The sequence below is a fragment of the Sus scrofa genome, chromosome 1, assembly GCF_000003025.6.
Source record: "Sus scrofa isolate TJ Tabasco breed Duroc chromosome 1, Sscrofa11.1, whole genome shotgun sequence".
NCBI classification, from domain to species: Eukaryota; Metazoa; Chordata; class Mammalia; order Artiodactyla; family Suidae; genus Sus; species Sus scrofa.
Window position 1 is genome coordinate 261,116,324 of NC_010443.5, and position 23,904 is coordinate 261,140,227.

The window sequence follows — 23,904 nt, forward strand, 5'->3', positions numbered from 1 at the left end:
ATTTTTAATCAAAATACCAATCAGTAAATTACTCTTCCCCAGGGCAGTGGTAACAGCCTGGGAAAATATAGAGTCTTAGAATCCAAGTTATGCTAGCTCATGAAGTACTCATATTAAAAAACAGGATAAAGGCATTAGATGATAAAGAGGAAATTCACTTAGTTTTCAGAACTAAAAAAATTTATTTCATGTAGAATTAAGTTCTGCTTTCTATAAAAATATAACCAAAATACATTGCAAATGAAAATGATATGCTTCACTTACATTTACTCCTGTCCCCAACTTCTTCCCAAGCAGAAAAAAAATACATATTATGCTTAAAATGTCCATGGCTTGGTTAGGATTAAAATGTTGATACAACCTTCCTTGAAACTGCCCTTCTTTTTTGTGTACTTGGCTTGAGGAATTTGGTTAAATAAGTCTTCAGATTAATTATTAATGTCAGATAATGGGAGCACTGAGAAAGAAACCTAAGAACTTAAATGATAACCTTTTAATGTCCACAGGTAATTTTGGAATTCAAAACAGAGAAAGTTGATTTTGATGACTAAAGCAGAAGAGAAACCCAAATGGGAGTCTCTAGGAAAATGTTTCAAAGCTGGACACAGATACAAATTATATGGTGACTGCTCTGGTCTTGACCATTTTCTATTTGATATGCTGACCAGATCTCCTAACTGGGCCTGGTATACCCATCCTCCAGATGCTATGAGTATTGGCTGCTAAAGTTTCCTAATTGCTCATTACTTCAGGTAATTCACCTCAGCCACAGGTGACAGCTTGTCTAGAAATACCTGGGAAGTTACATCCTTTCCCTGGGATTGGCCCATAGTCAATAACTATCTGATTCGAGAAATACAACAGCCTAGCTCCCTTGCTTCCAAGGTGAGGCAACCTTCTGGTACCATTCTACAGAACCCTTCATGGGATCAGGCTGAGGGTAGACCCTGGCTGAAATCACATCTTTGCATAGCTTCGCTCCTGCCCTGTCCTGCTTCCCTCACTGCTTACAGGTTCTCTTGAGAAAAGTCTCACAATAAACCACTTGCTTGAGAGTGTCTTGTCTCAGGCTCTGCTTCTAGGAAATCATTCTAAATTTAAGGAGCATGAGAGGGCACTATCATCCTGGACTCCACGTGGAATCTCAGGTGTGGAGATGGTTCTGAGACTTCCCTGAAGTGAGTTTGATTTGAATTGGGCCCATGAGATCTGTACTAGTGCACTTTAGAGCAGATCTGAAATCCCAAGGCAGACTCCCAGATGTTGAGGTATTCCCAGGAACTCTGTGACTAGAATGACCCATAAATGACCAGGACTTGGGCAAGGAAACTGTGAAGCTATACCAATCTTAGTTTCCTCAAGTCAGCATTCAATTGCATGCACAGATTCATCCTGAACTATAAATCTCTTAGTCAGGATGGCTGGTGGTTAGGACGATGGGTTTTGTAATTACCTCTCCACTTGTCTGCTTTTTTCTTCTAGATAATAGTTCCATGATGGGTACTGGGTCTAACAAATACAATGGGATACACTTATAATTTATCATAGCCCCTAAAAAACACATAGACATTTCTTCTAGATAATAGTTCCATGATGGGTACTGGGTCTAACAAATACAATGGGATACACTTATAATTTATCATAGCCCCTAAAAAACACATAGACATTTAACACTTGTTGTTAAATGAATGAATAAATGATTGTGTCATCAGGTGGGCTAAGGAAGATGTGGAAAGGTAGGTTGAAGACAATTATGTATGGCCTTGAATGCCATGCTAAGGAGTTTAGGTTTCATTTTGTATGCAATGGGGGGAAATGAGGGACATTTTCACCTTGCTGCTCTGACCCTAGAGGATGTTGCCATCTCTTTATGACATGCTAGTGTTCTCCGTTCCATGAAAAGAACAAACAGGTAGTACATGCTATGCAAAGAATTAGGAAAACTGTTCTCTAAGGTAAAATGCAAGTAGAAATTGCTGAAATTCTGTGATGACAAACATTCATTCATAACAGACACTTTAAAAAATGATCTACCATAAAAACATTAAATTTTGACAGTATTTAAGCAGGAGTCTCATAATTGCAAAGCTAGACATCATCATTTTGTTTAGACTAAAGGAATTATATAAGTAGTAAATAAACATTCTCATGGACATGATGCTGCTGACATACAGGTTTTTGCAAGACTTTCTTCTGGACTGGGGTCAGAAGGCTAATATTTAAATCACTGAGTTCTGAACTACATCAAGCAGGAGGAATAATAGGTAAATCACTAAGCAAAAATTTACTGGGAAGGATGATTTAATGTAAAAGGACCTTTAGATTGCAGCTGATGCAACTGATAAGTCTGGCATCAATTCAGTCCAGAATATTTTCAGACCAAGAGTGTCAGAAACACTTATCTCTGATGAGAGTGATTGTAGCTGTGTTTTAATTTTTGGCCAGGGGTCTCAGTAATGAAGTCATCTGAAGGAAAAAAAAAAAAACAAAACTTTATCTCAAAGGCATATTTAACATATGTCAACTCTTCTCACAGAGGCTTCAAAATTTTGGCCACATAGGACAATTTGTGTTTCTTGTTTTGTACTCAGTCCCATGCATGGACTTAAATTATCACTGGCTTCAAAATTTTGGCCACATAGGACAATTTGTGTTTCTTGTTTTGTACTCAGTCCCATGCATGGACTTAAATTATCACTAAGGAGGAACAAACAGTAACAAAGATTTGCAGCCAAAAGAGCTTCTGGCCAAATTTTACACTATTATCAATATGATATAACTTATATAGACCACAAACATTTGACATTCCCTAATACTGAAACTTTCAGAGGTTCTTCCCCTACGTTGTGACAAATGGGAACAAAAAATTGTACAACTGAGGTTATTTCACGTTTCTTCAACCATGGCACTACTGATGTTTGGGGCTGAAAGATTGTTTTTTGTGGCTGCTCTGTGCAACGTAGGCTGTTTAGCACCATGCCTGCCCTCCACCCACTTGATGTCAGTAGAAACTTCCCAGTTATAAAAATAAGATGTCCTTGACATTGCCAAGTCCCCTAGTGGGTGGGTGGTGGGGGTGGGGAGGCAGGGCAGAATGGTCCTTGGTTGAGAATCAGTGGATTGCTGTATGGTTTAGCTTTTTATTTCTTTATTTATTTTTGCTTTTTAGGGCCATACCCACGGCATATGGAGGTTCCTAGGCTAGGAGTCTAATTGGTGCTATAGCTGCTGGCCAATGCCACAGCCACAGCAATGCCAGATCCGAGCCACGTCTGCCACCTACACCACAGCTCACGGCAATGCTGCACCCTGAGTGAGGCCAGGGATTGAACATGCAGGAAAGTACTTACTTGTGTTCCTATCAAAGAAATAGAATTCAGCAGGTTTTTTCACTTGAGATGTTTGACTATTTTAAGTTACCATCACAAACTGTAATTCCCTCAGTTTCCCTCATAGGGAGGAAAATCATTACTTCAAGTATAACCTCTTGGTTCCTAGTCGGATTCGTTTGCACTGCGCCATGACAGGAACTCCTGGTTTAGCATTTTAGCCTCACTCAGCGAGCTCAGGATCCGGCGTTGCTACAATTTATGTCCAAGGTTGCTGCTATGGCTCGGATCTGGTGCTGCTGTGGCAATAGCATAAGCTGGTGGCTGTGGCTCCAATTCCACCCCTAGCCTGGGTGGAATTCCATATGCCATGGGTGTAGCCCTAAAAAGAAAAAAAAAAAAAAGTAGAGCCGAAGGACCAAGAGCTGGTAAGTAGAAGAAATAAGGATAAGATCTTGATCGAGGACCAGACGACGAGGTCCAGCAAATAACAAGAAATAGGAGCTCCAGAAAGAGGAAATAGAGAAGAATGAGGGAGTTTTCATCAATTAAATAATAAGAAAAATTTCAGAATGGAAGAACATGAGTTATCAGATTGGAAGCACTTTCCAAGTGCCAAGCAGAAAGATGAAAATAACTGATACCAAGGCACATCATTTGGAGCTTCTGAAACACTGAAGACAAAAAATAGATCCTACTAGTTTCTAGAGAGTGAGAAAGAGAGAAGTGACATAAAGGTGTAGGAGTTGAAAAGATTAGGAGTTAGAATAAAGAATGGCTTGAGCTTTTCAAAAGCCACATGAGAAGCAAGAAGATAATGGAGTATTATCTTCAAAGTTCAAAAGTAAAATTATTATTATTATTATTATTTTGTCTTTTTAGCTATTTCTTGGGCCGTTCCTGCAGCATATGGAGGTTCCCAGGCTAGGGGTCGAATCGGAGCTGTAGCCACCGGCCTACGCCAGAGCCACAGCAACGCAGGATCCGAGCCGCATCTGCAACCTACACCACAGCTCACGGCAACGCCGGATCGTTAACCCACTGAGCAAGGGCAGGGACCCAAACCTCATGGTTCCTAGTCGGATTCGTTAACCACTGCACCACGATGGGAACTCCAAAAGTAAAATTATTTCTGATGTTGAATTTTACATTCAACCAAAGTAGCCATCAACTGTAAGAGAATAAAGACATTTTCAAAAACGCAAGATTCAAAAAAATTTTTTCTCTTATATACTCTATTTCAATTTGCAACCAGAGAATGGGCTCTGCCAAAATAAGAGAATATTTCAAGAAAATAAAGATGTGGGATATACATAATTGGAGATAAAATGCATAAATGAGGCAAAAGGATTTCTCAATAGGATAATAAAGGGAAAATCCTGGATGACAGCCATGTACAAGATTTACAGAAAAATCCAAACACTTGGAGCAGTTGATACTCAATGGACAGATATATTAAAGATCTGGATCGTGCTGCTCTTACGTCATCTTTCTAATTTAAGGTTGTAATACCCACGTGAGTCTGACCCAGATTCTTATTTGTATTTGGCTTGTTTTAATCATGTTCTGATGAAATTCCTGCTCTCTGTTCCTGATCTGCATTACCCCCCACCAGATGCCAAACTGCAGCAATTTCTGTACTACTCACTACATGACCCTGTACACTGATATCCTCAGAAGCAGCTCTTGTACACTCTCAGGAGATAAAACCAGGTTGTGATGCAGAAACTAGTCACCTATCTACTCTAAGGATCCTAATAATGGCAATCTTGACCTTTTCTTTCTTTTTTTTTTTTTTTTTTTTTTTTGCTTTTTAGGCCTGCACCTGTGGCATATGGAGGTTCTCAGGCTATGGGTTGAATAAGAGATACAGCTGCAGGTCTACACCACAGCCACAGCAACACAGGATCCAAGCCGCATCTGCGACCCACACCATAGCTCACGGGAACACCAGATCCTTAACGACTGAGTGAGGCCAGGGATTGAACCCGCATCCTCATGGATCTTAGTCGGGTTCATTAACTGCTGAGCCATGAAGGGAACTCTGATCTTGACCTTTACTTATGCAGCTAGGTTTGGCTTCCTATTCAGTTATTAAAAACTAAACATTATATTAATTAAAGATAAACATATATATATGGAAAAACTGTAGAGAAAGACAAGGAAATTGTTAAAATAAAAATAAGAATTACTAATATTAAAGACATCCTTCTTTGGGAAAGAGGGTGGGAAATGATACAGGGAAGAGCTACACTGCGGACACACGGAGGGCTTCTGTTTCTCAATCTGGGTGGTAGGTATGCAAGTACTCATTGTTAATATTCTTTAAGTTATATATTTCATAACCTCTTTTGTATACATGATAAATAAAATAATAAATGTCATGTAAGAGAATAAATATGAATTTTGAGAGTGATGAGGACTTTTTACATAAAAATAAAATTTAAATGGAAAATAAACATACTTCACAAATATTTACATGCTGTCCTTTCTTTTGTCACCTTCTTTAATAAACCTAAGCTATATAATACTTATAACAAAGCATTGGTGTAACACATATGTAGGTAATAAGCATAATAGGACAAAAAAAGGAGAAAGAGGAGTTCCTGTCGTCGCTCAGTGGTTAATGAATCTGACTAGGAACCATGAGGTTGCGGGTTCGATCCCTGGCCTTTCTCAGTGGGTTAAGGATCTGGTGTTGCCGTGAGCTATGGTGTAGGTCGCAGATGCGGCTTGGATCTGGCATTCTGTGGCTCTGGCGTAGGCCAGTGGCAACAGCTCTGATTAGACCCCTAGCCTGGGAACTTCCATATGCCAGGAGTGGCCCTAGAAAAGGCAAAAGGACACAAAAAAAAAAAAAAAAGAGAGAGAGAGAAAAAGATAATAAATATATTTCTGTGACTCTATGTTTGATTGGAATTAGATTAGTATAAATATGAAGACTTGGATAATTTAAGGTGTATATATAGTAAGCCATGGGGCAACCATTAAGAAAATAAGTTTTAAAAAAAGAGTGAATTAAAATGCTAACACTAGAAAATATTCATTTAATGTAAAAGAAAGCTATAGGAAGATTAGAGAAAGAAAAAAACATGAAGCATATAGAGAACAAAAAATAAAATGGCAGCTGTAAATTGAGTTAGATCAATGATAACATTAAATATGAGTAAATTAAATTGTACAATTAAAAGCTAGAGACCGTCAGGATGGATTAAAAAAAATCCAACTACAAGCTATCTACAGGATAAACACTTTTGGTTCAAAGGTTAAAAACAGATTGAAAGTAAAAGCATGGGAAAAGATATAACATGCAAGTAGCTACAATAAGAAAACTGGAGTAATAACATAGATCACAGAAATACACAGGATCATAAGAGACTATTATATTCAACTAGAGGCCAATAAATGGAAAACCTCAAAGAAATGGACAAATTCTTAGAAAAGCACAATCTTCCAAGACTAAACCAAGATGAAATAGAAAGATGAACGGACCAATCACAAGCACTGAAATTGAAACTGTGATTAAAAAACTTTCAACAAACAAAAGTCCAGGACCAGATGGCTTCACAGGTGAATTCTATCAAACATTTAGAGAAGAGCTAATACCTATCCTTCTGAAACTATTCCAAAAAACTGCAGAGGAAGGGACCCTCCCAAACTCATTCTATGAGGCCACCATCACCCTGATACCAAAACCAGAGAAAGATACCACAAAAAAAAAAGAAAAAGAAAAAGAAAGAAAACTACAAGCCAATTTCACTGATGAACATAGATGCAAAAACCCTCAACAAAATACTAGCAAACTGAATCCAACAACACATTAAAAGGATTGTACATTATGATCAAGTGGGATTTATCCCAGGGATGCAAAGATTCTTCAATATCCACAAATCCATCAGGGTGATACACCACATTAACAAACTGAGAATAAAAACCATATGATCCTCTCAATAGATGCAGAAAAAGCCTTTGACAAAATCCAACACCCATTTCTGATAAAAACCCTTCAGAAAGTGGGTATAGAGGGAAACTACCTCAACATAATAAAGGCCATAGATGACAAACCCACAGCTAACATCATTCTCAATGGTGAAAAGCTGAAAGAATTCCCACTGAGATCAGGAACAAGTCCACTCTTGCCACTACTATTCAACATAGTTTTGGAAGTCCTAGCCATGGCAATCAGAGAAGTAAAAGAAATAAAAGGAATCCAAATTGGAAAGGAAGAAGTAAAACTATCACTATTTACAGATGACATGATACTATACCTAGAGAATCCTAAAGACACTACCAGAAAATGGTTAGAGCTCATCAATGAATTTGGCAAAGTCACAGCATACAAAATTAATACACAGAAATCAACTGCATTTCTATATACCAACAATGAAATATCAGAAAGAAAAATTAGGGAAACAATCCCATTTATCATCACATCAAAAAGAATAAAATACTTAAGAGTAAATCTACCTAAAGAGACAAAAGACCTATACTCTGAAAACTATAAGACACTGATGAAAGAAATCAAAGATGACACAAATAGATGGAAAGACATACCATGCTCTTGGATTGCAAGAGTCAATATTATCAAAATGACCATACTACCCAAGACAATCTACAGATTCAATGCAATCCCTATCAAATCACCAAGGACACTTTTCACAGACCTCGAACAAAATATTTTAAAGTTTGTTTGGAAGCACAAAAGACCCAGAATAGCCAAAGACATTCTGAAAAAGAAAAATGAAGCTGGAGGAATCAGGCTCCCTGACTTCAGACTATACTACAAAGCAACAACACCATACACAAAATAAACTCACCATGGATTAAAGACCTAGATATAAGACCAGACACTATAAAACTCTTAGAGGAAAACATAGGCCAAACATTCTCTGACATAAACGACAGCAACATCTTCTCAGATACACCTCTTAGAGTAATGACAATAAAAACAAAAATAAACAAATGGGACCTAATTAAAAGTTTCTGCACAGCAAAGGAAACCCTAAACAAAATGAAAAGACAACCCACAGAATGGGAGAAGATATTTGCAAATGAATCAACTAACAAGGGATTAATCTCCAAAATTTATAAACACCTCCTACCCCTCAATACCAAAAAAACAAACAACCCCCTCGAAAAATGGGCAGAAAATCTAAAGAGACAATTCTCCAAAGAAGACATACAGACGGCCAAAAATACATGAAAAGATGTTCAACATCACTCATTATTAGAAAATGCAAATCCAAACCACTATGAGTACCACCTTACATCAGCCAGAATGGCCATCATCCAAAAATCTACAAACAATAAGTGCTGGAGAGGGTGTGGAGAAAAAAGAACCCTAGTACCCTGTTGGTGGGATTGTAAATTGGTACAACCACTGTGGAAAACAGGATGGAGATTCCTCAGAAAACTAAAAATAGAACTACTATTTGATCCAGCAATCCCACTCCTGGGCATCTATCCAGAGAAAACTATGACTCAAAAAGACACATGTACTCCAATGTTCACTGCAGCACTGTTTGCAATAGCCAAGACATGGAAACAACCTAGATGTCCATCGACAGCGGAGTGGATCAAGAAGATGTGGTACTTATACACAATGGAATATTACTCAACCATTAAAAGGAATGAAACACCAGCATTTTTAGCAACATGGATGGACCTAGAAATTATCATGCTAAGTGAAGTCAGTCAGACAATGAGACACCATCATTAAATTCTATCACTTACATGTGGAATCTGAAAAAGGACACAATGAACTTCTTTGCAGAACAGATACTGACTCACAGACTTTGAAAAACTTATGGTTTCCAAAGGAGACAGGTTGGGGGTGGGGGGATGTGCTGGGGTTTTGGGATGGAAATGCTATAAAATTGGGTTTTTAGGATCACTGTACAACTATAAATGTAATAAATTCATTTAGTAATATAAAAAAAGAAAACAAAACAAAAACCAAACAAACAAAAAGAAAACTGGAGTGAAAGTTCCCTAATGGCTTAGTGGTTGAGAAGCTGGTGTTGTCACTGCTGTAATGCAGGTTCCATTCCTGGCCCAGGAACCTCTATGTGCTTCAGGTGTGGCCAAAAAAAAAAAAAAAAAAAATCAATCAATCAATCAACCAATCAATATATAAATAAATAAAATTTAAAAATAAAAAATTAAAAAATAAAATTGAAGCGGCTATACTATGTCAAACAAAATAGACTTTGAAATAAAAAAATGTGGAGTTCCCGTCGTGGCGCAGTGGTTAACGAATCCGACTAGGAACCATGAGGTTGCGTGTTCGGTCCCTGCCCTTGCTCAGTGGGTTAGGGATCCGGCGTTGCCGTGAGCTGTGGTGTAGGTTGCAGACGCGGCTCGGATCCCGTGTTGCTGTGGCTCTGGCGTAGGCCGGTGGCTACAGCTCCGATTCAACCCCTAGCCTGGGAACCTCCATATGCTGCGGGAGCGGCCCAAGAAACAGCAAAAAATAAAAAAATAAAAAATAAAAAGAAATAAAAAATGTTACTAAAGAGATTTTTATAATGATAAAAGGGACAATCCATCAGGAAGATACAACAATTATAAACATACATGTACCTACCACCAGAGCGCCAAAATATGTGAAGCAAAAACTGATAGTTGAAGGGAGAAACAGAAATTGAAGGGATACATAGAAAATTCACTAATAATAGTTTCAATTATGCAAAGAACAACCATGCAGATCAACAAGGAAACAGAATACTAGAACAACACCATATATCAACTAGACCTATCACCATCTGTAGAACACTCTAACCAACAAAAAGAATACACATTTTTCTCAAGTGTACATGAAACATAGATCATATGCTGGGCTATAAAACAAACCTCAATTATTTTAAAAGGATTGACATGATATATGTTCTCTGATCACAATGGAGCAAAGTTAAACATTAATGACAACACATTCCTAAATAACCAATGGGTCAAAGAAGAAATCACAAGGGAAATTAGAAAATACTTTGAAATGAATGACAATGAAGGCACAACATAACAAAACACATGGGATAAGGCTAAAGCAGTGCTTGGTGGAAAATCTATAGTTGTAAATGCCTGCATTAGAAAAGAAAAAAAGATCTCAAATCAACAACCTAATCTCAGTGAGAAGAGCAAAATAAGTGCTAAGCAAGCAAAAGGAAATAAATAATAAGGACTAGAGTGGGAATTAATGAAATAACAAATAGAAAAACAATAGAAAAATCAACCTAACCAAGAGTTGGTTCTTTTAAAAGATCAACAAAATTAATAAAGCTTTAGTCAAGGTCTTCACTAAAAGAGGGAAGACTCAAATTGCTAAAATCAAAAATGAAAAAAGAGACATTACTCCCAATAGTCTAGAAATGGAAAAGATTATAGGGGAATACTATGAACAACTGTATGCCAACAGGTGTTATTAAAATATAGATGAAATGTGCAAGTTCCTACAAATATACAAACTACTGAATTGACTAAAGAAGAGATAGAAAAAATAGAAAATCAGAAAAGACCTATAATAAATAAAGAAACTGAATTAGCAATGTTTAAACTACCCACAATGAAAAGCTCAGGCTCCAGTGGCTTCACTGGTAAATTTCTACCAAACATACAAAGAAGAATTAATACAAATTCTTCTCAAACTCTTCCAAAAAATAGAATAAGAGGGAACACTTCCCAGCTCATTCTATGAGGCCAGTATTACCCTGAATTCCAAACCAAAGGCATCATTAGAAGACTACAGACTAATATCTGTGAATATAAATGCAAAAATCCTCAATGATATATACTAGCAAACCAAATCCAGTAGCATACAAAAAGGATTTTAAACCATGGTGAAGTGGGGTTTATCCTAGGAATGCAAGGTTGGTTTAACATCCTCAAATCAATTAGTGTAAAATACTATATCAACAGAATAAAAACTAAATCCCAAGAGTTTCTGTTGCAGCTCAGTGGTAATGAACTTGACTAGTATTCATAAGGATGCAAGTTTGATCCCTGGCCTTGCTCAGTGGGTTAAGGACCCAGCGTTGTCATAAGCTGTGATGTAAGTTGCAACACAGCTCAGATCTGGCATTGCTGTGGCTGTGGCATAGGCTGGTAGCTATAGCTTGGATTCAACCCCTAGCCTGGGAACTTCCATATGCTTTGGGTGTGGCCCTAAGAAAAAACAAACAAACCAAAACACACATGATCATCACAATAAACACAGAAAAAGCATTTGACAAAATTCAACAGTCTTTCATGATTAAAAAAAACAAACACACTCAACAAACTAGAAATGGAAGGGATAGCTTCAACCTGATAAATGGCATCTATGAAAAATTCATTGTTAACTTGACGGAGGATAATGTGAGAAAAAGAATGTATATGTGTGTGTGTGTGTGTGTGTGTGTGTGTGTGTGACTGGGTCACTTTGCTGTACAGAAGAAATTGACAGAACACTGTAAACCAACTATAATGGAAAAATGAAAATCATTTAAAAAATCCATAGTTAGCATTATACTAAAATGATAGAAGAATAAATGCTTTCCTCCTAAGATCAGGAAAAAAAACAACAACAACAACCAAGGATGCCCATTCTTGTCACTTCTGTTCAACATTATACTGGAGGTCATAACCAGGACAATTAGGTGAGAAAATAAGTAAAAGGTATTCAATATAGTAAGGGGAGAAGTAAAATATCTCTATTTGCAGATAATATGATCTTGCATATAGAAAACTCTAAGGAATCCATTAAAAATTAGAACTAAGAAATTTAGCAAGATTACAGAATACAAGATCAACACACAAAAATCGAGTATAAATCTATGCAGCAGCAATGGCAAATTGAAATTAATTGGAAAACAATTCATTTACAATAACACCAAAGAAAATAGGAAAAAACAACAAAAAAGTAAAAAACTTTGAAAATTATAAAAACATGTTGAAAGAAATTAAAGAAAACCTAAGTAAATGGAAAGATATCCCATATTTATGAGTTGGAAGACTTAATACTGTTAAGATGGCAATGCCATACATAAGACCTGAACTGATCTACAGATTTAACACCTAATCTGACTCATATAGCCCATTCTGCTGGATGAGTTCATGGTTTTATTGTTCCAACTCTGCTCTAGCCCTATGATGAATTTCTGGTTTTCTGAAGATACTCTCTCAAGTATCTTTGGTCTTTGCACAAGCTATCTATTCCCTTTGTTTTAGATGCTCTTCCAACTTCTTCATGTGGCTAACTCCTACTGGTTGTCCAGCTTAAAAATCCTATTTTTCTGGGAATGTTTCCTTCATCTGCTTTGAAGAAGATAAATGCCTCTTCTTGTATGTGTTTTAAAAACCTTATTCTTACATATACGTATACATATACATTCTTACTGGCTCACTTTGCTGTACAGCAGAAAATGGCACAATATTGTAAATCAACTATACTTTAACTTAAAAAAATAAAGAAAAAATACCCCTATTGTTAACTGACATTCAACACGTCCTACAGAGTTTTGTCATTATATTTTTATATTCTACTTGTCTGGATTCCCCTACTGAAATGTAGCCATACCTGGTGGGCCGTGCTAAGTCATATTGCCTTATTTACTGAACAAATGAATTGCACCAATTGAAATGAAGAGCTCATATGCTGATTTCTGCCCAATGATGATTCTTTAGCTTCTACCACCAACTAGAGAAGAGAATCATCTGAAGAGCTTTTCAAAAATCTTGAGTCCTAGGCCAGATCCTGTGCTGATTAAATTAAGACCGCTGGATGGGGTTTGGTAGACAGGCGTCAATATTTTTTTTTTTTTTGTCTTTTTGCCATTTCTTGGGCCGCTCCTGTGGCATATGGAGGTTCCCAGGCTAGGGGTATAATCAGAGCTGTAGCCACCGGCCTACACCAGAGCCACAGCAACATGGGATCTGAGCTGCATGTGCAACCTACACCACAGCTCATGGCAACGCTGGATTGTTAATCCACTGAGCAAGGCCAGGGATCGAACACGCAACCTCATGGTTTCTAGCCGATTCGTTAACCACTGAGCCACGACAGGAACTCCAGGCGTCAGTATTCTTAAGCTCCTCAGATGATTAGATACACAGCCAAAGCTATGAACCACTAAACAGAAATAGATTCTCTTCTAAGAGACCACCTCCTAAGATTCAGTTTCGTCTCGTTCAGTTTACCCTTTCAAGGTACTAGCTGGAAACTAAGTGAAGGACAGCTAAGACCTAATTTCTAAGGGGGAATTCAAGCTCCTTGACTGAGCTACATGGAGCTGGGAAGATAACAGCACATTGTCTGCCATTCTGACTTAGGCTCAGTTTCAGTAGACTCATGCTTGAGTCTACAGGAAACCCTAATAACAGGCTGTAGCCCTCAATTTATTTAACAGTAAATACCATTTTGATCTTTGTCTGGATCAAATAAATTAAGGGTTACTAAATGGTGATTTCCTAATTAAGTAATTTTATCTATATTTATTAGCTGGAATTCTGGGAGAAAAAAAGGGACTTTCCCTTTTGAAGACATTCAAATATTAATGTACAAAAGCTTTAAAGTTAGGAAGGATGTTATTGGAATTTATAGCTTAAAATACTCTTTGGTCACATGGGAGAGCCGCTCTGGCCTTAAAGAGATTAATGATAAATAAGTTTGGATTCAGGTGGTATAGTTCAGAGATAGAGAAGTACAGGGTTTACCTGAGGGGCCTGGTTTAGATCTGAGCGCCTAAGACCTGTCCTCGCCCTCTTTAGAGAGATTGAAACTCACAAAGCAGGCCCCAAATCCTCAAGTCTCAGTGTTGCCACAAATCTTGGTACTGCCAAAGTTAACCTAAGTAGGGTTGTTGTAAATTATGGACATTACAGGTCCCTCCCACTCTGGACCCAAACCCATATACGGATTTACATGGAAAAACACCAAATCTCTAACTCTAGTCCATTGTGAAAGTGTCTTACTCTCTGTATTTTGCACAGATTGCAATCTCTTTGAGGGCTGAAACTGTATATTTCATTTACCATTGCTTTCCCACATACCTGGCACATAATAGGGTTTTAAAATACTTAGACAAAACAAAGAGGAGCTTGAAGAGAGATAAACAACAACAAAAGAGAAAACTAAGTATATTGAGGAAAGATTATCAAGGGCTTTACAAGTCAAGTCTGAGGAATTTGGTATTTTGCAGACAGTGGCACATTATCCCACATCTTTCATAGGTTATTTTCCCATATCAATATTCAAAAGTTTCCAGTGCATAATTTGCATTTAGACATAGCACACAATTTTTTAACATCAAACTCTGTGAGATTAAAAATAAGCATTTATTTTAAAATATATTTGTAATTCAGGTAATTTTGAAAGTCACACTTGCAAATCACAGAAAGAAATGGCAATAATGGAAGCTGAGTCTGGCAACCTAGTCTGGTTCTCCTCTAAAGCAAATCTGCAAATGATTAAACTGGATTGTGAATATGAGGCAAGTTAAAACAAACAGCATAGCTTTGCTATCATTTGGAGAGAAGAACTGAGGGACAGCTAGGTCACTCTGCCATGGCTAGAGTTTGTACTGCAAACCCAACTCAGAAGAGTAACAACTTCTTCATATTATCACATAAATACAAATCAGTATGGAATGAAAGAGTTGCCTCCTTTCCTATCCACGCCAGCTTTGGGTTAGAGGCTCTTTTAGCATACTAATAGAGGCAGTTAATACTCAAATTAGCTAAAGAAAAGTCTCACCTCTGACATCTCTAAGGCCCGAGGTCTATCCATGCTAGACGGAGCAGAGGGCACTATGTCTGGATGAAGGAGGAAAACTGGCCAAGAACGGGATGGAGAGTAACTACCCAGGGCTAAGTGGATGTGGACTGAGAGAATACCCAAAGGAAAAATGTGTTTTGCAACAGCTTCTTGATTTTCTGTATATTTTTGAAAGCTACTTATCAGATTGATAATAGATCCCACCTGAACATCATTACAGACTTTGAGATGCATAGCAGTGAAGTGAGGCAATATATCCAATTCTCTGTTGGAAAAGTGAAAAAGAAACCAGCATCAAGATAAACAATCAAAAAATAGAACTGAAATTCAATAATGTACACATTCCAAACCAATAAATATCACCAGAACTTAGAATTTAAAAAAGATTCATCTTCCTTTTAATTTGAAATGTGAAGCTTTTCATGAATTTTGGCTTTTCTACTACTCCAAGGCCCTCCTTCCGTTTTGCATAAATGGTGGGACAGAGGGGAGCAACATTCACATGAAAATGAATGTGAGTGGCGCCCCCTGCTGGAAGTCTCCTGAATTTCCTATACCATAATCCATCTCCGCCTCTAGAAAAAATTACAAGCGCCTTATATAGCTTATAATAAGGCCCCTTCTCCAGTTTTGGCTTCTACATTCCATATTTTTGGCTGCCATCCTGTTCTACTTAACATCCAGCCAAGCTTTTTTTCTTTCCCTCCTCCTAGGATTTGCACAAGTTTTTCCCTTTGTCAAGTGCATTCTTCCCCATTACCATACTCCTTGACTAAGTTCTTTGCCTCTTTCAGGACTTAGGATGAGGCAGCACTTCTTCGGGAACTTTTGTCTAATATTAAAATAGCTAAAACATACTGAGAACTTATTACAGGGCATGTGAAAATACTTAGAACAGTTCTAAGTTCTTTCACCTGAAAGAACTTTTATAATTACCAGGGTAACTATCGGAAGTAGGTAGAATTATCCCATTTCCTAGATGAGGAAACTGAGCTCAGATAGAGAAAACTCCTAAAATAGTGTTACACAGATGGACAATGAACTGTCTGGCGAAGAATGGAAGAACTGATTGTGAGAAAATGGTAAGAACAAGGAATTGGAGGTCACAACGAAGAGAATTAACTGTACTATCTCGAGGTCTTTCTAGCAAGCAAGCTGTTAAAAATGGAGAATTATGAGAGTTCCCCTTGCGGCCCAGCCATAAGGAACTTGACTAGTATCCATGAGGGCACGGGTTCAATCCCTGACCTCGCTCAGTGGGTTAAGGATCTGTCATTGCTGTGAGCTGCTGTATAAGTCACAGATGAGGCTCAGATCTGGAGTTGCTGCTGCTGTGGCGTAGACCAGCAGCTGAAGCTCTGATTCAACCCTCAGCCTGGGAACTTCCATATGCTGCAGGGGGGCAGCCCTAAAAAGACGAAAAAAAGACGGGGTGGGGGGAGGGAGGGAGGAAGGAAGAAAGAAAAGAAAACCCCAAAAAAGATTGGAGAATTATGGTAAAGGAGAGGTAATGCTTGCATTGGTGATTTCCGGGGATGGTGTGACCGCGGATGCTGTCACTGTCCAGGGTACCAGCTTGGAAATGGGAGGCTGGAGCGCAGGAAAGTGTCCTTGGTCTTTTGAAAGAAGTCGCTGTATATTTCCCTGGCATCCGGCGCAGTATCCGCTCAATTCTCTTAAACTATCTGTTGAATATACATGGTGAAACGCAGCCCTTTCAGGCAAGCCCCAATCGAAGTTTCTTCAACTGCTTCTTGCTTCGGCTTCCCTGGCACAACCAGAGGAACATTCTCTGCCAAAGCTTCCACCCAGGCTGCTCTCCCTCCCTTAACCGGGTGGCAGCTGGCGCCCAAGCTACTTTCGCTCAGCGGTTCATCCACGTCCGGCCAGTTTGGTCCCTGAAGAAGAAAATTCACCTTAGAAATGCGCTGTGCAAAGGAGGAGCGTGCTGAGAGGCCAGACGGGCAGCCTCGTAAGTGCGGGAGCTTGGTGACAGGACTACAATGGTGCCTCAGGCAGTCCTGAGGCCCAGCCTTCGAGGAGCGAGGCGTGAGGCGTCCGCCGCTGGGCGGAGGAGCCGCAGGAAACCTGGCCCCTCACGGGTTCCCGCGCGCCTTTGCGCGCCGGCGGTCTAGACGGCGGGAAGCCCAGCCCCACCCCCAGCTCCGAGGAGGGGCGTGGTCGTATCAGGCCCCGCCCACGCCGCGCGCACAGCCCCACAGCAACCGGCACAACACAAGAAAATGGCCGCCGCGCTGCTGGGCGCCTGAAGGGAACGACTTGCGTGTCTCCGCCCGGTCTCGTCCAGCGATCCCACTCCACCTGGCTCCTCAGTGGTGAGTGCCAGGCCTGGTCAAGGCCGTTCTCCGGCATCCGTACGGAGCCGTGGGGGCCGGCGGCAAAGGCTGGAAGGCCTGGACCAAGCGCGGGATGGATTCACGGCGGGGGCGTATGCCTGGGAGTTGGGATTGGATGGAAAGGAGGGGAGGGCCCGGAACGGGCGTGGGGAGGAGGATGATGGAGGGAGGTTTGGTTGAGAAGTGAGGTCAGCGGTGGGGGGTGCGGGGGGTGCGGGCGGCGGGGGGTGCGGGGACAGCTGGGCTGGAGGACTGGAGTGTGGGGAAGTGTGAACGCTGGGGTGCAGCGCTGAGAAAGGTGGGGTCCGGCCACCGAGAGGAGGAGGGAGGGGCTGGGGAGTGACAGAGACGCAGGATGGTTTGGGTATCCTGACGGTCGTCATGGGATTGGGCAGAATATGGTACATGTATAAAAACAAAAATTAGGATACTGGGAAGAAATGTTAAAAAGAAGAGGAAGAGCAAATACTTTGTTGTATAACGGTTATGGAACAGGTGCATTTTGAAGTCAAAACTTGACTTCAAGTCTTGATTCTGCCACCTTGTGTTACCGGCTCTGTGACTGGGCATCTTAACCTTCCTGAGCAAATGTTTTCTCACTTATAAGAATAATTGCTAACAACTACAAATGTGATAAATTCATTGAGTAATAATAAAAAAGAATAATTGCTAATTACTTTTGAGTGTACACTGTGTGCCGAATTCAGTTCTAAGTCCTTTGCATGTATTAGAATTTAAAATAACTTGCATGAGGTTTTTGTCCCCATTTTCTAAGTGATGAAACTCGTTTGCCTTAAGTCCCTACTCTCTTACAGCTTAAACTCTAGAAGAAACAAGCAGTAATCAAGTTGTTTCACAAATAATCATTTAATTCTAATTGTAAGCTGTTATAAAGGATACTCTTCGATGCAGAGACCATGTATAATAGGGAGATAAAATACAATTGTGCATCTTGAGTGTAGAAACCCTACCATCTCAGCCCTGTATTCTTAGAGCCTCACAGTTCCTGGTGCATAAAAGTTGTTAAATAAAATTGAATGACTGAGTAAATAATAGAGAAGGGAAGCTTGGAGTTGGGGCACCTAAGTAGAATGGGGAGAGTTGTGAGAGGGGACATCAGGATGTTAACAGAATGGAGGAGGACACAGCTGTCGAAGTGTTGGAAGGGAAGGGCAGGTAGACAGGCACTTGGGTTGAGATGAAGAGGAAAGGGTAGAGGTTTGAAGAAGGAATAATTAGAAGTCAGAGAATTGGAATGGATTAGGATGTTAGAATATTTGCTCTGATGAGCAGTGTAGGAACTCAAGATGGATATAGAAGTGTGGAGGCAGGGTACTGGGAAGAGCTATAGAGAAATGGAGGAGACTAATACAGTGATAGGGAATTGGAACAGAATTTGTGGGAGAACTTGGCAATCAGAATGAGAGGAAGGATGGGAGGCAGAGGCTGATGAGCACAAGGTGGGAGAATTGCCTTTGGAAAGAAATGGGAACTAAGGATATTTGAAAGGACTAGTGAAGGAGAGTAAGAGTATTTAGATGGGGTCGAGGGTATGGGATGAAGTAGAATTGCAGGGAATGTACTGAGATCTGATTAAAGGGCTAAGGGATGCAGTAGAGAGGGATATGGAAGTGAAGAAATGGGGATGGATATTTGCATATTGGAGTGGCCAGGAAGAGAGATGGAAGGTTTGAGGATTATTGAGGTCTGCTTTATTTGGAAAAGATCAGAGAAGAAGATGGAAAGTTAGGAATGTTAGGAAAGGCTGGGTAGAGATGGAGGTGTGGTCTCTGCTGAGTTGTGATGAAAGGAATTTTTAGATCAGGGCAAATATCTGAGTCTGAGAATGACAGAATGCCTGGTCATATGATTCTGATAATCACGTCATTCCAATGGATTTCTCTTACTCTTCACACTACCTTCTGGGCCTTCAAAATGCATCTCCGGCTTTGGACTTGTTTTGCTTGTTTTGTTTTCTCTTTATCCTGCCCCTTTACACACTCCGTCTCAGCTCTGTCTTTGCTTGTCTTTGTTTATATGGTTGCAAACTACAACCTTAGGTCAAACAACATCCCCATCTCTCCCTTAAAATTGTGGTTCAAGAGTTTACTGCTACCACGGAATTCCTGTCATGGCTCAGCAGGTTAAGAACCCAACTAGTATCCATGAGGATGCATGTTCAATTCCTGGCCTCTCTCAGTGGGTTAAGGATCCAGTATTGCTATGAGCTGCGTTTAGGTCACAGATGCGGCTCAGATCTGGTGGTGCTGTGGCTGTGGTATAGGCTGGCAGCTGCAGCTCTGATTCAACCCTTAGCCTGGGAACTTGCTTGTTCCGCAGATGTGGCCCTAAAAGGGGGCGGGGGGGAGAGAGAGCTCACTATTGCCAAGTGATAGTCTCTGAAATAATGCCGACTTTTCTCATGCATGGTAAATCCCTAAGCCCGTTTCACCGACATAGCTATTCTACATACGTCCAGGCTTTACAGGAGCTATGGCAACCCAGGGAGGGCATCTGAGAATGTATTATGACTTTGGAACCGTCACTTAATCTTGCATGTTACAGTTCATTAAAAGAAGGAGTGGATTTAGCTTTCTGGAATCCATTCTAATATATGTATTTTTTAACTCTGAGTAAGGCAGAGTTTTTCCAATCAGGAGAAGTAACAAAGGACCTCATGATACTCTAATGAGGTCCAAGGAGTCTTGGTCTTTAGGATGTTCTGAGAGGAATTCAGGATGGTTCAGTATTGTAAGAATTTAGAGATAGGACTAAGATGCAGAATATAAAATAATTTCAGTGCATAAAATATAGGATGTGCATTTATTAACCAAGAATCTTTTAAAAATAGGGAGTTCCCACTGTGGTGCAGTGGGTTAAGGATCCGGCATTGTCTCTGCTGTGGCTTGGGATGCTGCTGAGGTATAGGTTCAGTCCCCAGCCTGGCACAGTGGGTTAAGGATCTGGTGTTGCTGCACCCATGCTGCAGGTTGCAGCTGCAGCTCAGATTTGATCCGTGGCCCAGGAACTTCCATAGGGCCATATGCCATGGGTGCAGCCATATATATGTGTGTGTGTATATATATATATATACACATATATATATATATATGAAGCATATTGCTCTAGCATGTAGCACAATCATTATAAATTTTATAATTTTATATTATGCTGTGGGTAGAGGAAGATATATAGAAGTGATAGCTGGGCCCGATTTCTCCCCTCTTTTTAATCTCTTGCCTTTATGAAAACTATATTTGTCTCAGCAATGAATAAAATTCTACTATTACAATTATGCTGTTAAAAAGCACATGCTTCTTAGCTTTTGTCAAACTTGAGTATATTGTTTAGAAAGAGAATGCCAGTGCAGTTTAATACAGAATCAGTAGTATTACTAAGAGACTTTTTGCCTTGACAGAATGGTGACACAAAAATTGTTTACCACGCGTGTGAAATTAAGATCAAAACCTTATGGCTATGGCATAAATAGCAGTTATGTGAATTAGAGGAAAGCTTTTCTGACCTGTGTGGATAATTTGACATGAAAAAACAAAAGAGAAAGTAAATACATAGATTTGTGCAGTTTAAAATGACCTAGGCTATTGGAACAAGGCAGTTGGCCATGTGTACATAAAACTTTGAGATAATAATCACTTTTTAAAAATGTAGCAAGTTTTCTTCCCTTAAGGTGACTAGTCACCTTGAGAAGTTAGATCATAAGTTCAGTGATACTATTGTTGAATTAAATTTCCTGTTTTTCCTTCAGGAATTATTTTAATAGTATATGTTGTCCATTAATCAGGGTCATTTAATGTGATATGTTTTGTGTAATGTACCATATTAGGCCCTAGAGAGTGCATCAAACATGACCTGACCTCCAGAAAACTCAACAATATGACATGGTAGTGGAGTCATGGGCTTTGGAATCAGATCAGCCAATATTCAGGTCTTAGCAATTAATTAGGAGTCTTTGAAAAATTATTTAGCCTCTTAATTTTTTTTCTTTTTCTTTTTCTTTTTGGCTGTGCCAAATCCGACTAGGAACCATGAGGTTGCGGTTCAATCCCTGGCCTCACTCAGTGGGTCAGGGATCCAGTGTTGCCGTGAGCTGTGGTGTAGGTTGCAGATGCGGCTCGGATCTTGTGTTGCTGTGGCTCTGGCGTAGGCCGGCAGCTACAGCTCTGATTCGACCCCTAGCCTGAGAACCTCCATATGCTGTGAGTGCAGCTCTAGAAAAGACAAAAAAAGAAAAAAAAAGGAAAGTTTCTGGGCGGAGGATCAAACCCACGCCACAGCAGTGACCTGGGCCACTGCAGTACCAGTGCCAGATTCTTAACCCATCACACCACAAGGAAATTCCATAACCTCTTGATCTTTAAATGGGGATAATAACACCTATTTCTAGGTGTTGTTAATTAATTAATATTAATTATCTACTATTTTCTGTAGTTGCTGTAGTTAATCCTAATATGATGATACATATAAGAGTTTGTCACAATATTTGGTACATGGTAAAGTTAGTAATGAAACTGGGAAAATGAAAACAATATAGTTGAAGTGATTGGTCTGGTTTTCTTGTGAGACTTATAAATTAATTCTGAAAACAGCTCCCACGGAAGAATTCCATAAATGTTTTGGGCAAGATCAACCTTCCTAGAATGACTGTATAGTCATTGAAAGGTATTACATCTACTAAATCTTGGATAATTTATTTGCTGTATTAATGGCAACTGTCCATGTATTGTGTGTGTTCCAACCATTTAAAAAGTTTCTTCATAATCCCTGCCTATGTAATAATACCCATATATATACTTGTGAAAGTGTATTTATTATATGTGAAGATGTTCATACATCCAACCATGATAATATCTCTTTAATACCAATTTTTATGGCTTTAAGATTTGAGCTACCCAAAATCTTTGGATTGCAAGTTACTTTTCTGAAAATGAATTTGTTTTGTCTTCACATTTTAAGTAGTTAGAGTAGGGGAGATTATGGATATTGAGCAAAAATAGGATCATTCTTAATGCAACTTTGCTCAAGACCTATACATGTTATAAGATTTTTTTGTTTAAAATTTTATAAAATTAATAATTTTCGCAATGTTTTTAGACGAAGTGTGCTTATAAGAACAATTGCATGTCATGAAATTTTTTTTTTTTGTATAACCTGACTCGTAAATTAGGACTCCTGGTATTGAGGACTAATACTGCTCAAGAAGATACCTTTTTTGTTGAAGTACTAAATAGCATTTCATTGGTTCCATGTTCTTTATGAATAATCCATTCAATAATTCATTCAATATTAATTATCTACTATATTCTAGGCTCTGTTCTAGGCCTGGAATACATCAGTGAGCAATATCACTACTTTCATGGAACTTATATTCTACTAGATTAATTATGTGATTTGACTTAAAATTTTCTTAAAATTTGAGAGGAGAATGGATTCTCGTCATTACACCGGCTAACATTGTGTCTGATCAAGTCATTTACCATTCTGGGGCTAGTTTTCTCATGTAATATGTATAGGAATTTGATCAAATGATTATTGACTAGGCTGCCAAGACCATTCAATGGGGAAAGGGCAGTTTTTTCAAAAATGGTGCTGGGAAAACTGAATATCCACATGCAGAAGAATGAATTTTGACCTTTACGTAATACCATATACAAAAATTAACTCAAAATGGATCAAAGACCTAAATGTAAGACCTAAAATTATAAATTTCTCAGAAGAAAACATAGGGCAAAAGCCTCATGACATTGGACTTGGCAATGATTTCTTGGATGTGACCCTGAAGGAACAGGCAACAAAAGAAAAAACAGGGAGTTCCTGTCGTGGTGCATCAGAAATGAATCTGACTAGTATTCTTGAGTATGTGGGTTCAATCCCTGGCTTTGTTCAGTGGCTAGGGGATCTGGCGTTGCCATGAGCTGTGGTGTAGGTCACAGATGCAGCTTGGATCCTGTGTTGCTGTGGCTCTGGTGTAGGCCAACAGCTATAACTCCAATTCAGCCCTTAGCCTGGGAACTTCCATATGCCATGGGTGTAGCCCTAAAAAGCAAAAAAAAAAAAAAAAAAAAAGGACTTATTAAAAAATTATTAAAAATGAACTTCAAAGGATAATATCGCAGGAATTCCCTGGTGGCCTAGTGGGTTAAGGATTAAGTCACTGTGGTGGCACGGGCTTGGTCCCTGGCCCCAGAACTTCTGTATGCTGTGGGTGCGGCCACACATACACACAAAGACAATATCACAGAGTAAATACCACAGGCAACCCAGAGAACGGGAGAAAATTTTTGCAAATCATATCTGATAAGGGATCGATATCCAGATTATATAGCGAGAACTCTGAAACTGACAAATAACAAAAAACAACCTGATTTTGAGCAAAACAATTGAAAAGGCATTTCTTCAAAGACATACAAATGGCCAATAAGTACATGAAAAGATGCTCAACATCATTAAGCAT

The 23,904-nt window shown here is 39.2% G+C and overlaps 1 protein-coding gene across 4 annotated transcripts in view; it reads left to right on the forward strand.

The window, feature by feature from the left end:
• The window catches only part of CNTRL (centriolin), a 93,535-nt gene continuing 86,883 nt past the window's right edge, over positions 17,253-23,904 (forward strand). For 2 of the 4 annotated variants that reach the window (XM_021068218.1, XM_021068225.1), the window contains exon 1: positions 17,299-17,411. The gene's annotated coding sequence lies outside the window, so the exon portion shown is untranslated. Of the gene's footprint in view, positions 17,412-23,904 lie in introns of all 4 variants that reach the window. The other 2 variants (XM_021068196.1, XM_021068190.1) reach the window with 2 other exon arrangements.